Source organism: Nanorana parkeri, unplaced genomic scaffold (genome assembly GCF_000935625.1).
Source record: "Nanorana parkeri isolate BGI_ZX_2015 unplaced genomic scaffold, ASM93562v1 scaffold484, whole genome shotgun sequence".
In the NCBI taxonomy this organism is placed as follows: Eukaryota; Metazoa; Chordata; class Amphibia; order Anura; family Dicroglossidae; genus Nanorana; species Nanorana parkeri.
In genome coordinates, this window is record NW_017306752.1 from 874,060 (window position 1) to 887,680 (window position 13,621).

Below are 13,621 nucleotides of genomic sequence, written 5' to 3' on the forward strand. Positions count from 1 at the left end.
GCATTCTATAGCTACGGTCTCTAAAATGTATAGCTATCACTCACCCCAGTGCCAGATAGAATTGTGAATGCTCAGCAAAATCTAACCATTGCAAGTGAAAGCACACATGCAGTCAATACTTTTTCACTTATTTGAATAATCTACTCACACTCTGGGTAGTTTTACACATACGATTTCTGTAATATGAGTTTACTACATATTTTAAATATTAATAAACCCCACAAAAACAATATTATCTTCATATCTTCTCTGATAAAGTAATGTCTGCTGTAGATTGCCAAGTATGACAGAACTATTATCACACAAATTAAAATGTCTTTCTCTCTATCATTTGACACATCAGAAGATGAAATGTACTCTAATTGTTAAAAAAACATGATATGCTGGAGAAGGAAAAGGATGCTTTTGGTATTTTACATAGTAGAAGGTAACAATTCTAACCTATAAAAGCACAATTTTAAGGCGCTATTAATCTTTTAATTGGTAAAAAAAACCATCTACCAAAATATTCTGCATCCAGGGGTTGCTTCACACAACAAATATATACATACACTGAGTGGCCAGATTATTATGACCACCCCACAAGATGACTCCACGAGATGACTTTGTTGGGCCACCTCAACAACATTGTTTTCCAAAAGAAAGTTGGTATTTTTTTGTGGTATGATGCTGTTTATTGATCATTATGTTTGCTAGTATACAGTATTTGTAGATAAAACCTAGTTCCACCTAGTTGTATCTAATTTTAGTGTTTATAACATATGCCAAGTAGCAATATTCAGTACCTGCATTAGCAATGGGGGGTTTAAATAATATAATAGATTTAAAACATGAAAATTATTTAACACAGAGCTAATTTTTGGCAGAACTGGCCATTGGCAGGAATGTAGTCAATAACCACAATATTTAGTCATTTCTTTTTATCCAAATGACCCTCTATCTCACCTTCAGTGGTGATAGTACTAATCAGCAAGGATTTGGATCAATGCCCTGGAGGCAAAAATTCAAAATTTTGGTGGTTCAACGCAAAATAATTTGTACTACTTTGCCTTCATGTGTACATGCATCTTGAGTGTTGCAAAGAGAAAAGGAAAGAAAGAGCTCAGACAGAAAGCAGAAATATAACTCTCTGACTAACACAACTTCCCAGTGGTGGTGGCCTGTTGCTGTCAACAGTGCATTGATATCACCGTCTGAATCTTCTTTTTTTTCCTTAGTAGTTGGTAGCAAGAACCTTCATGAGTAGAAGTGCTGGGGAGTAAGAAAGTGCATTTTTGTGTGTTTGTGAATGTTGAGGGCTTGCTAGTCAACTCTGAGACACACATTCAAAGGCTTAGGCAATATAAGAGGGCAGTCTTAATGCAAAGCTATTAAGTATAGAAAAGTGTATTTTAGGGCTGTGCAAATTAACAATAAATTTCTCGATTAATCGTTAATCTTTTTGATCGATTACATTTTTTTGATCGCTAATGAAAATACTCACCTCTCCGCCGGCTTCCGGGAGTCCGGTCGGAGATCCGATGAGGTCACGGACATCGACGTCACCGGACTCCTCCCCCTTCCCCAAGTGGCTCCGTCGGCTAACGAAGGGAAGGGGGGAGGAGTCCGGTGGCGTTTATGTCCCCAAGTGGCTCCGTCGACTAACGAAGGGAAGGGTGAGGAGTCCTGTGATGTCGATGTCCCCAAGTGGCTCCATCGGCTAACGAAGGGAAGGGGGGAGGAGTCCGGTGACGTTGACGTTAGCCGACGGAGCCACTTGGGCCAGTGAGTTTGCCCAAGAAACTTGCTCTGCACGAGCGCCAGCCAAGGTATTGGCCAATACACATACAGCACAGCAATGAAGTCATAAAATGAACTAGAATCACACTAATCTAGCACGTTATTATTCTGAGTTGCCCCACTCAAGCGGCGGCCATATTGAGTGGGGCAACTCAGAATAATAACGTGCTGGATTAGTGTGATCCTAGTTCATTTTATTACTTCATTGCTGTGCTGTATGTGTATAGGGCAATGTAGTTGGATCTGTATGTGCGTTATAATTAATCGCTGAAAATTTTTTTTTATTAATCGAGCACGAAAATTTTAATCAGTAACAGCCCTAGTGTATTTTATACTCTGTAGATATGTTTTACACTCTCTAATAATTGGTTTTAACCTCAGACATTGCTCACTGGAGGTAGATGAAAACAAGAGTTCTCATTGTGATGAGCAGTGTCACTGAGAGCCTATATGTTCCTAAATTTCATATGTCCAAAATACATTGAAAAGGGTTTCAGTCATCCAGGTCATATCTAGTGGTAGTAAATTAAGAACGGTTGGACTTGCTAATTATCCTTTAAAACATTTAACCACACAACACTGCAATGAAAATTGGTTTCTTTTATAATTTGTGCATTGTATGAATGTGGTTTATACTCCAACAGGAGGCATATCTCCATCTTTATTAAATGTTTTTGTTTCATTTGTTGGTGTAATAAACAGCAGAGATAGAAGTATTGACCACTGAACACCTGTAGTAAACATAACTATGACCTTAGTAGTTCAGCAGTTTTAGTATAGATAAAATATAATTTGTGCTAAGTCAAACATCCCAAAACTATTGCGCTTATGAAATTAGCATGCTGCTACCCCCCTTAGCCACATTACATAGAAGTATTGACATTATATTATGGGTTCACCTTGTTCTTGCTTCTGCTGCAGCAGGGTTGGGCAGGTGGAGAGTCCAGATAAGAAATATTGGGCACGTATAAAAAAGATATGAGTAGAGATACTCCTCCATTCAGACCTCAATTAAAGTTGGACCCACAGTGAGAGACAGCAGTTGGACTAACTGTATGCTCTATGTTCAGACCTATTATCACAGCACCTGCCAGAATTAAATCTTCCAGCACCAACTGCCTTGGCTCTGAGATGTTAGTTGACCAAATGCAGAGAGCTGCAAAGAAAGTCAATGCTAGAAGAATGTAAGTGTGTTTAGCTGATTTATGAAAGACAGTTTAACAATAAGAATTATTTGTGATAATGGAATATAATTTTTATATTATTTTATGTCCAGTCATCTTGTTCAGCTGAGTATTTCCTCATTTACATTGCATCCCTTACAATGTAATTTTTTTTAGCATAGGTATGTGAAAAGGTATGTTACAGTAAACCACATTTTTTAAGACAACACCCACCTTTTACAATGGTTGCTAAAAACTGTGACCCCACCATGCACTTTGTGCAATACAATTTCTTTAGCACAAACTATCCCTACTATGAAAAGGCCAGTTAACTGTGGTTTCAACCCAGACCAAATGTTCCCAGTCCTCCCCTTACACCACCTATCAACTACAGTGTTTACAGCCTATGTTGCAATAGCTCATTTTGCCTTACTTTCTATATGCATAAACAGTACCATTTAAATTGATGGAATACCTGTCTCCATGCATGCAGGAGAGAGGTATTTCATGTATTTTATTAATTTCTATGGAAGCATGCAAACTAATGGACAGGACAACACTGTAAATGCGGTGGAGGCTGGGATGTGAAGCTCTGCTTCCATTTATTATTTAACTAAGGGTAGCAAGAGGGGTCCTTTTGGAAGGAACCTTACAAATCTATAGTCATCCTTTAAACTAATTGAATGTGAAGTCTACACTTATAATTTTCATTCATGGCTCTTCCTCACCGGGTCGGCGGTGAATTGACAAGCTGTCCATCACCATCTAAAACTCCACAATGGGAAAGGAAAATACTCACATCAACATCATCATCATTTGCCACGTAGATTCTGGCAAGTCCACCACAACTGGACATCTCATTTACAAATGTGGGGGTATCGACAAGCATACAATACCAACAAAATTCGAGAAGGAAGCTGCTGAGATGGGAAAGGGCTCCTTTAAATGTGCTTGGGTCTTGGACAAACTGAAGGCTGAGCGTGGGCGTGGTATTACCATTGACATCTCCCTGTGGAAATCTGAGATCAGCAAGTACTATGTCACAATTATTGATGCCCCTGGCCACAGAGACTTCATCAAGAACATGATCACTGGTACTTCTTAAGCTGACTGTGATGTGCTTATTGTTCCTGCTGGTGTTGGCGAATTTGAAGCTGGTATCTCAAAGAATGGACAAACTCGGGAGCATGCTCTTCTGGCCTACTCTCTGCTTGTGCAGCAGCTTATTGTTGGAGTTAACAAAATAGATTCACTTAGCCACCATACAGCCAGAAGAGATATGAGGAAATAGTAAAGGAAGTAAGCACTTACATCAAGAAAATTGGTTACAACCCAGGCACCGTTGCCTTTGTGCCCATCTCTGGTTGGAATGGTGACAACATGCTTGAACCCAGTGTCAACATGCCATGGTCCAAGAGATGGAGCATCACCCACAAAGAGGGAAAAGGCAGTGGAACCACTCTGCTTGAAGCTCTTGACTGCATTCTGCCACCCAGCCACCCTACTGACAAGCCTCTTTGTCTGCCTCTGCAGGATGTCTACAAGATTGGTGGTATTGGTACAGTACCAGTCGGTCATGTTGAAACTGGTATCCTTAAGCCAGGTATGGTGGTTACCTTTGCTCCAGTCAATATAACAACTGAAGTCAAGTCTGTGGAAATGCACCATGAAGCTTTGACTGAGGCTTGCCCGGTGACAACGTTGGTTTCAACGTAAAGAACGTTTCCGTGAAGGATATCCGTCTTGGTAACGTTGCTGGTGATAGCAAGAATGACCCACCATTGGAAGCTGGTGGATTCACTGGACAGGTCATTATCCTGAACCACTCAAGACAGATCTGTGCGGGATATGCACCCGTGGTGGATAGCCACACTGGTCACATTGCCTGCAAGTTTGCTGAGCTTAGGGAGAAGATTGACCGTCGTTCTGGTAAGAAACGGGAAGAAAACCCCAAGTCTCTGAAGTCTGGTGATGCTGCCATCGTTGAAATGGTCCCTGGCAAGCCCATGTGTGTGGAGAGCTTCTCTGACTATCCTCCTCTTGGTCGCTTCGCTGTGCGTGACATGAGGCAGACTGTTGCCGTTGGTGTAATCAAGGCGGTCGAAAAGGTGCTGGCAAAGTTACAAAGTCTGCTCAGAAGGCCCAAAACACCAAAAGAATGCAACAATCCAGCACCACCTCAGTATTAACCAGCGGTGGAAGATTGGTCTCAGAACTGTTTGTCTCAATTGGCCATTTAAGTTTAATAGTAAAAGACTGGTTAATGATAACAATGCATCGTAAAAGCTTCAGAAGGAAAGGAATATTTTGTGGACCATTGTTTGTGGCAGTTTTAAGTTATTAGTGTTTTTAAATCAGTAATTTTTATGTGGGAACAAATTTACCAAAAAATGTCACCAAATTTTTTGAGACCATTAAACAAAGTTAATGAGAATTTTTTTAGTTTTTTGTTTATGTTAATTTCAACATACAGTATGACTGGGCAAGTATTCTACAAATTCCAGTATCTCAAGCCTAACATATCCTGTTTTTCAAACAGTGCTCACATTATATTCTTGTAATTAAAAAACACAGTAAGTAGTCGACCCTGAGGTTAGAAAAAAAATCCCTTGCTACTGCTTTTTCTGAATTCAAAATAGTTAAATGGAATTTACATCCTAAGCAAACGACCTTTGTTATAATGATACAGATAATATATTGTAAAATCAGTCTGTAAAATATAAGTTGTTCTTTCTCTAAAACTTATTTTAAATAGCACTCATGACATTCTTTTAACTGTTAAAACATTTCTTTGGCAACTATTATAACTGTTGGGACTACTGATAGAACTAGACAGAAGATGAGATTATTAATAATATTACAATTAGACCACAATAGTTATTATTGATATTTACCTAAAAGATATATTGCAAATTGTAACATAGATCAAATTAAAACAATAAAGTGCAGCATATGGTTCCCATAACTTTTTAGTACACAAATTTTAATTGACAAATTCACCTACATTTAAAAGTAATGAAAGAACTTTAAAAAAAAAAAATGGGACTCGCTTTGTACCCCATCGGCAGATGATGACCATACAGTCTTCTACGGTCATTAAAGGAGGGGGCTCTAAAGAAGAGGCAGAGCTTCAAATTGCAGAAGTGGTGGTGTTGGGAGAGTAATTATTGGGTACTCTTATTGAATCACGCTGTTTGATTGTACAATTCTGAACACTGGCTTCCCTTCTGTGAATGTCAAATTAAAACATAATCTATGTTCACACTGTTACCACAGCAAGCATAGCCATTATGCCACAAAAAAGGTACATTCTCGGTGAATATATTTTATCTTTAATTATACACCATGTGGCCACCATTTCTTCTTGGCTCATTTTCAGGTATTTTACACATCTGCTGGGGACAGATGCAATGTAAATTTTTACCATTGATGCATAATGATGAATTAGAACTGAGAGTAAAAGGGAGAACATTCTACCAATATTAAACCAAATACACTACAACATACAGAAAAGCCAATATAGATTATCCATCAATTAAAGATGGATTGTCAACATGTTGGGATTCTTGAAATGTTTCCATCTATCTGTCCAACATACCACAGACCACCAATGTCACATTTAGGAATGCCAGTATCCCGGAATCCCTGTGCACCATACAAATGTTATAAAGATTGTTTAGGGAATCCTTTACCATTTTCTTTTTTTTATGATCAATTTTTTGTAGAGACTCTAGTTTATTTGATGCTGATGTGCTCTAACATAAGTGCCTTACTGTAGATAATGCCTTTACAGTAGCCTTCACAGTAGCCACAGCATACAGCAGTGTTATGTTCATCCGACAGTGCATCAAAACTAATAGTAAAAAATTTACCTTATTTAAAGTAAACCTAGCATAAGAGAACTATAGGAGTTGCTATTGCTGACATGCTTCTGAGTAGGGATGCACAGATACTTTTCGAGTACCAGTGCAGATACTTGGCATTTTCATGAGAACTACCAGGGTTGCAGCGGTTGCAGCTGGGACATGGCTTTGGCACTCCACCACTGTCCTGAAATCATTAGTCTGTATTGTTTTAGAAAAACTGTCACATGACAATAAACAAAAATGTATCAGTACTCGTACTTGTAAGTACTCGGCAAGTACCAGTACTCGTACTCACAAAACTGGTATCTGTGCATCGCTTTATTTATATTCATAAAAACAAAATCGTACATTAAAACAGAGATGTACAAATCCCAGGAGCTCCGTGTGCTCCTTACACATGACAGCCGCCTCCTAATTTTTAAATTTTTCTCTAGTCTAGTCTTGGAGCTCAAAAGTATCGGTACATGTACTCGTACTTGTACCGAGTACTGTACTTGGTATCTGTGCAACCCTACTTCTGAGTATGCTAGTTGTCTGGCTATTATGCTGACACACTGACTACAGCACTTTAAATCACTGACCTTGAAAAACTATACAGATTTGAAAAGTAATTGAAAAGTCAGAAATCCATATTGGACTACTTATTTTGATTCAGTAACTCAAAAGACGGAAGCCAGGCGATCACTATGATATTCAGATAACCAGTATTTTAGAAGGGTAAGTCAGTAATGGCAGTCTCTATGTTTCTCTTCATAGTTAACAGGTTTAATTTAAGTGATTATGTTTATCATATGCACTATGTTTTATCACTTGCACTATGTTGTGCAAGATGACTTCATCATAAATCGACTGGTCCCATATGACCAACTGTCATCAAACATAATGGTATTTCTTCTTGCCATAAAACTGATTTGCTATTAATTGTGATGGGCTGAAGACCCCCCTGTTTGGTTCGAATTTGAACTTTAGAACATGGAAGAAGTTCGAATTCAAACTCGAACTCAATGCAAGTCTATGGGGCTAGAACTTTGAAAATCACTTGTCCCCATTTTGGAGGCTTATATGCAATGTATTGGCCATAAAAAGGGTATGGGGATTTGTTTTGAAAGGAGCAGTGATTTTAACATCACTTAACGTGAAACAATAAAAATGAAAAATTCCTTTAAATATTGTGCCCGGGGCTCCCCTTAAATTGCATGTAAAGTGGCACATCTGTATAGCACCCGCTGCAGTAAAAATTACATTTGTTTAAAAAAAATGATATTGAAAAAAAAAGCATGCAGTGCCCCCTCCCCAACAATACCAGACCCTTTAGATCTGGTAGGAAAGTTAGGAGGGACTCCATTTAGGAAAAAAAAGAGAAAAAAATTGTGGGGTTCCCCAAAAGTCATACCAGACCCTTAAGGTCCGGTAAGAATTTTAGGGGGGACCCCATGTAAAAAAAACAAAAAAATATGTGGAGTTCCATTAAGGTCTGGTAGGAATTTTAAAGAATTTTAAAGAGGAACCCCACCCACAAAAATTGGGGGGGGAAATGTGGGGGGAAAAATGTGGGGTCCCCCCTAAAATTCCCAACCAGCCCCTTGATCTGAGCACAGGCCGGGCAGGGCAGGAAAGGGGGGAGACGAGCGAGCCCCCCCCCCCCTGCAATACCAGGCCACATGTCCCCGTGCCTCTTCCCCACAAGCCTGGGGTGTTGGTTGTGGGGATGCGGGCAGGGGGCATATTCACATCAGGGTACCCCTTTAATAAAGGGGCACCCAGATGCAGTCCCCCTTGTGAATGAGTAAGGGGTACCTGTACCCCTACCCATTCAATAAAGGGTTAAAATAGACTTCTTAATAAATCCTTTTTTTTTTTAAAACAAAAGACAATTTTTTGACAAGTCTTTTATTTAAAAAAAGACGAAGACATGAACAGAATATTTCGCCGAACACACAAACTGCTGATGTTTGAGTCAAACTCATGCTCGACTCCAACACCAAGCCAATCCCTATTAAATAATTAATTGGTATCCCACGCTGGCTTGCAAAAAAAAAATCAAGTAGTAGTAACAATTTATTTTTATTTTTTGTGATAACGTTTATTATTATTATTAATAATAATGCATTTTGTATAACTGTGCAAATGGTAAATAAGATCAGAATATTACTGCAGTATTCTATATGGGCTCATGCTGACTATTAACATTCACTGTTTATAAATCACATCGTCCCATATTGATTTTCTTTGTTAAGCATATAGTTTTAATATCCTAAGGTTAATTAGCTAGATATCATTAGTAATTTGATTGGAATATGCTTTCATTAAGTGCAACCATTTTCTCCCATTATAAAAAGCTTTTCAGATAGGCATTCTTATCTATGCCTACAGGCCACAACCTAAAGCTTGACTGTGCTAGATTAACACTGATATCACTTAAGCTAAGTTATTTAATCAGTTTCCTGAAATAATTTTCTGCACCAATCTGTTCCTGGCTTATTATTTTGGACCACTGATCTGCTTTGTTACTAGAACAAATAGCATAATTTCATTCAGTATAATATTTTTCAGAATGTTCTCTGTAGACTAAAGCATACAAAGTACTGGTTTAGATGAAATATAATTTGTTTTTATACACTTTATTACCATTTGACATTCCATGTGGCTATCTTCACAGATGTTATGAAGATTATTAACTATACACTTTATTTCTTTGCCATTTGAACCCTGTAACTCTGCAAACTCAGCCTACATTGCCCTATGGCACAATTGCTCATGAATATAAGATACAATATAAAAATACTGTACCTTACATAATTCCCTGAAAAGTTCATGGCAATATATTACTGCCATATATATATATTATATATATATATATATACATATATATATAAACTAGTTTTCAGGAATTCAGGCTTACTATTGCAAAGGCTATGCTGACCTTGTTCTTAGCAGAAGAAAGCATAACGGAATCTGTCAGGACAGAAATATGGAGACTGCCATTGAAAATTTGTTTCAGAACGTTCATGCCCTTGGGCTGTCAACCTCATTCTTGCTGTACAATTATGTGGGTCCCTGACCAGGAACAGGTATTATATCAGGTGTTGAGACTCTAATCATAATCGAACCAATCTATGGTCTACAATCATAATCTGATGACTGCCAGAGATTGCTGCCATGCTAAAACTTACAAATATTGAACTCAAGAAAATCCAGTTTGGCAAATATGACATATTTAAGTGACCCTGTCACCAAATTAAATTGTCAAAACATAGTCCCCTGTAAAAGAAGGGGGATAATACTTACCTTTACCCTGCCTGCACCACCAAATGGTGCTCCATTGAAGAGACATGTCCTCTGAAATCTGCTGAGAAACACTTGTGTGAGTGTTGATCTACTGTGTATCCCAATGTGTATTCACCACTGTGTCCCTGTCACTCGGTCATACAGGCTTCTGGTGGAGACTCTACGTTTCAACACATATTATATGGGCATGGTCTACTGTTGTCACCATCAGGAACCCCATATGTGAAATGCTGTACAGCCAATTGCAGGAAGTGGCTGCAGGAGATGCAATAAAGTAATGAAAACGGTGAAAACAAGAATTATCTTAAAAAAGATTGCAATTGTTTAAGATACTCAGTGCATCAGCAAATAAAATGTTACTGGGTTTACATCTGCTTTAACTTTCTGCTCCTTTTTATGGATGATAATAATAGTGTTATTGCAGCAGATCCTTCTACCAGGATGATCACTATGCCCTACAGTTTTACTTTGTGTCCATTTATTGGGAGAAACTGGATACACATTACATGAAGACTGTGTGATATGCAAAATGATACGGTAAAAACTTTATTGCACTATAACTCTGTGAATTATATTCCTTTCTTCACATGAATATGGCTAAGGTTTAGAGGGTTGTCTAATTTTAATGCTTGAGTTAGCCACAGTTTAAGCAACAGGTTTGCACCAAATATTTTAGTGTCTAGAATATTATATGATTTTTACTTTTTCATACTACAGAATTTAATCTGTGTATGTCACTGTTGGTTAATCATTGGCATTGTTAAGCTACAAAGCTGTGAACCAAGTAATTGGTGGCTTGGTTGAAGCACAGTCATGGGAGTGGGGGAGTCACATGATGTTCCATACCCAGAAATGCCTGTAACAGAGAAAGGAGTGGTGAGAGAGTGCTGGCAAGGTGAGTGTAAGTGGATCTGGGGGACCTTTGCAGGGACACTCTAACTTTGACCTGTATTGGTAACACATACCTGTGACTAAATGAACACGTTGCAGGCAGTAAATTTCACTGTACAAGGTTTACAAAACCCCCTCAAGTCTGTTATTACAAAAACATTTACAGGGTATTATGAAGAATAAAAATACTTCAACAGAAACAAACTACTGAAGTAATACAGATAGCACCAATGAGTATAATGTATGAAAAATGTGACTGGTATTTTCCTACACAATGATGTTTGAATACATTTTTCTGGCCCATATTATATCTAGCAACAACATCTATTGGTGATCTAACAACATCTATTGGTGATCTATTGTATCTAGCAACGACAGAATGGCTATTTTGTTTCTAATAATATGTAAATTATTGTAGACTGTCTTTATAAACTAAATTATTTAGAATTTATCAAAGAATGTCTTAAGCAAAATCACATTATGTGTTCTAATTTTATAGCAAATGTGGCCTCACGGGTCTTAATATAGGGGGAAATCAATATGGTAGACATTTGACACAACATGGGGGAGTTCAGTAATTACTTGTTGAAACCTGTCCTTTTTTAATAGTAGCCTTATTTATATGGTGATACTGTAAGTCCAGTTGTAATTATTTATTTATTTAATGCCAAATCAATCAATCTATATAAAACCAGCATGCAAGAGCACTGATTCCAAACATTGCATAACTTTGGTGATGTTAATGTGCATCTAGGATATGTGTTACTATATTTCTGTACTGAAGTTCTAATGAAATGATAGAAATTATAACAATTATATGTTTTAAATCAAATAAGAAAATGAGTAGAACCGAAGGGCTGCTGTACGGGCTATTCCCTATAGCCCGTACAGCTCCCGAAGTTGGCAGAGCGGCTCAGTCGAGCCGAAGGCATATGTCTCGGCTCGACTGGGCCGCGCTGAAAGCCGAAGCTGGCCGAATGGCCGGCCATTGGCTGGCTGACAGCCTGCTTCTGACAGCTGGGCAGAGCCAGCTGTCATCTCATGCCTGGCTCCAGCCACTTGCAGAGATATCAGCGTCCCTGGTTACCAGCTAACCAGGGATGCTGTCATTACACACTGAGAGCAACCTCTCCATGTTCTCAGTGTGTAATGTCAGATGGCGTTCCTGGTTAGCAGGTAACCAGGAACGCATCTTTCATTCCTCTCTTGGATGCTCTGGGAGTCTAATAGGCTTCCAGCCGCCCAGGAGAGAAACACTTTCTCTCAGAAAGGTTCACTCTGCTCAATCGAGCAGAGTAAACCTTTCCCTGCTCGTTTTTTCCTTCCCCATAGGAAAGCATAGCAAGATTCCTATTGGCTACTTCAATTTGCAATAGCCAATAGCAAACTAGCTATTGCACCTGCCCACTGCTGCTGTCAATCAGCAGAGGGGGACCTGCAGTTCTCCATTAGGTCCCCGCCTGGTGATTGACAGCAGCAGAGGGCGGGTGCAATAGCTAGTTTGTTATTGGCTATTGCAAAGTGAAATAGCCAATACGAATCTAGCTATGCTTTCCTATGGGGATTTTCTTTACTGCAGCAGAACCGCCCGGCCAATAGAAAACAGTTGGGCGGAGCTAGCTGTCACTGCTAGCTCCGCACAGTCGTTTTCTATTTTTTTCTACCTTTTTAAACTATTTTTCTATTCTGCTCTGTCCCACTGAGGGACTCGAAGCCACCCAATGTACAGCTGATTTCAGCCGATATACGGCTGGAAACAGCCATACCAGCCTGAAGTGAACAGCCGAACAGCGTTCGTCTCACTTCGCTTGGGGTCGGTGACCTACGGCAGCTTAGTGAATAGACCCAAAAGTTTGCAGGTCATAAGTTCTTTCTGACTTTTATGATCAGCATACTTTTTTGGGGATCACTGATTAATGGAGCATTTAGGACAGAGATATCCAGTCAACTGGCATTTTTTTAAAGGAGCTCTGGGCAGCATACCTATTTTTCTCAGCACATATTTCCTTTAAGTGACCTTTTCTTTGTCTCCCTATAAATGAAATAGGATAGGATTAATTGCTTTGCTGGAACTCAAATGTGAGCATGTTTTCTTGTAATAAAAGGTACATCAATGTGGTATATTTATGTATTTTATTTTAATCGTTATTCCCTCTGCCTCATGTTCTGTAAGAGCAAGGCTGTCAAGGTTAATGATGTTCACAAAAGCTATCAGTTCAAGATGGTCGTCACAAATTGATTCTGCAGAAGGTATGGTGGTAAACATAGGCATTCAATGAGTAACAGGATAAATATTCCCTTTGAAAAAAGCCATCTCTTTTTATTTCATAGCTATTAGTAACAATAACATCTCAAGCATTTCTCTTGCATATCACTTTCCTCAGCACTTTCTAATCTCCTTGCTTTCAAAACTACCTAGACATTAATTACTTTGAAAGCCAAGGTTACTTTAAATTTAATTCGCATGGACCTGGCTTTCTAACTTAACAAGAATGGAAACTTACGGAAGCAGAATTTCAAGTTTATTCCCAGTATTGGGCAAGGAGATCGAGACCCAAAGAAGGAAGACTTTAGTACAATTAATTGGAAATGCTATAGTGTAACGATCAGTTGCAAATGCTGCATTTTTATTTT

The 13,621-nt window shown here is 38.7% G+C and overlaps 1 protein-coding gene and 1 pseudogene across 1 annotated transcript in view; one reads left to right on the forward strand and one right to left on the reverse strand.

Moving 5' to 3' along the window:
- The window catches only part of ADGRB3 (adhesion G protein-coupled receptor B3), a 790,044-nt gene that overhangs the window by 551,915 nt on the left and 224,508 nt on the right, over nucleotides 1-13,621 (reverse strand). The window lies entirely within an intron of this gene.
- LOC108790584 lies at nucleotides 3,706-5,373 on the forward strand (annotated as a pseudogene).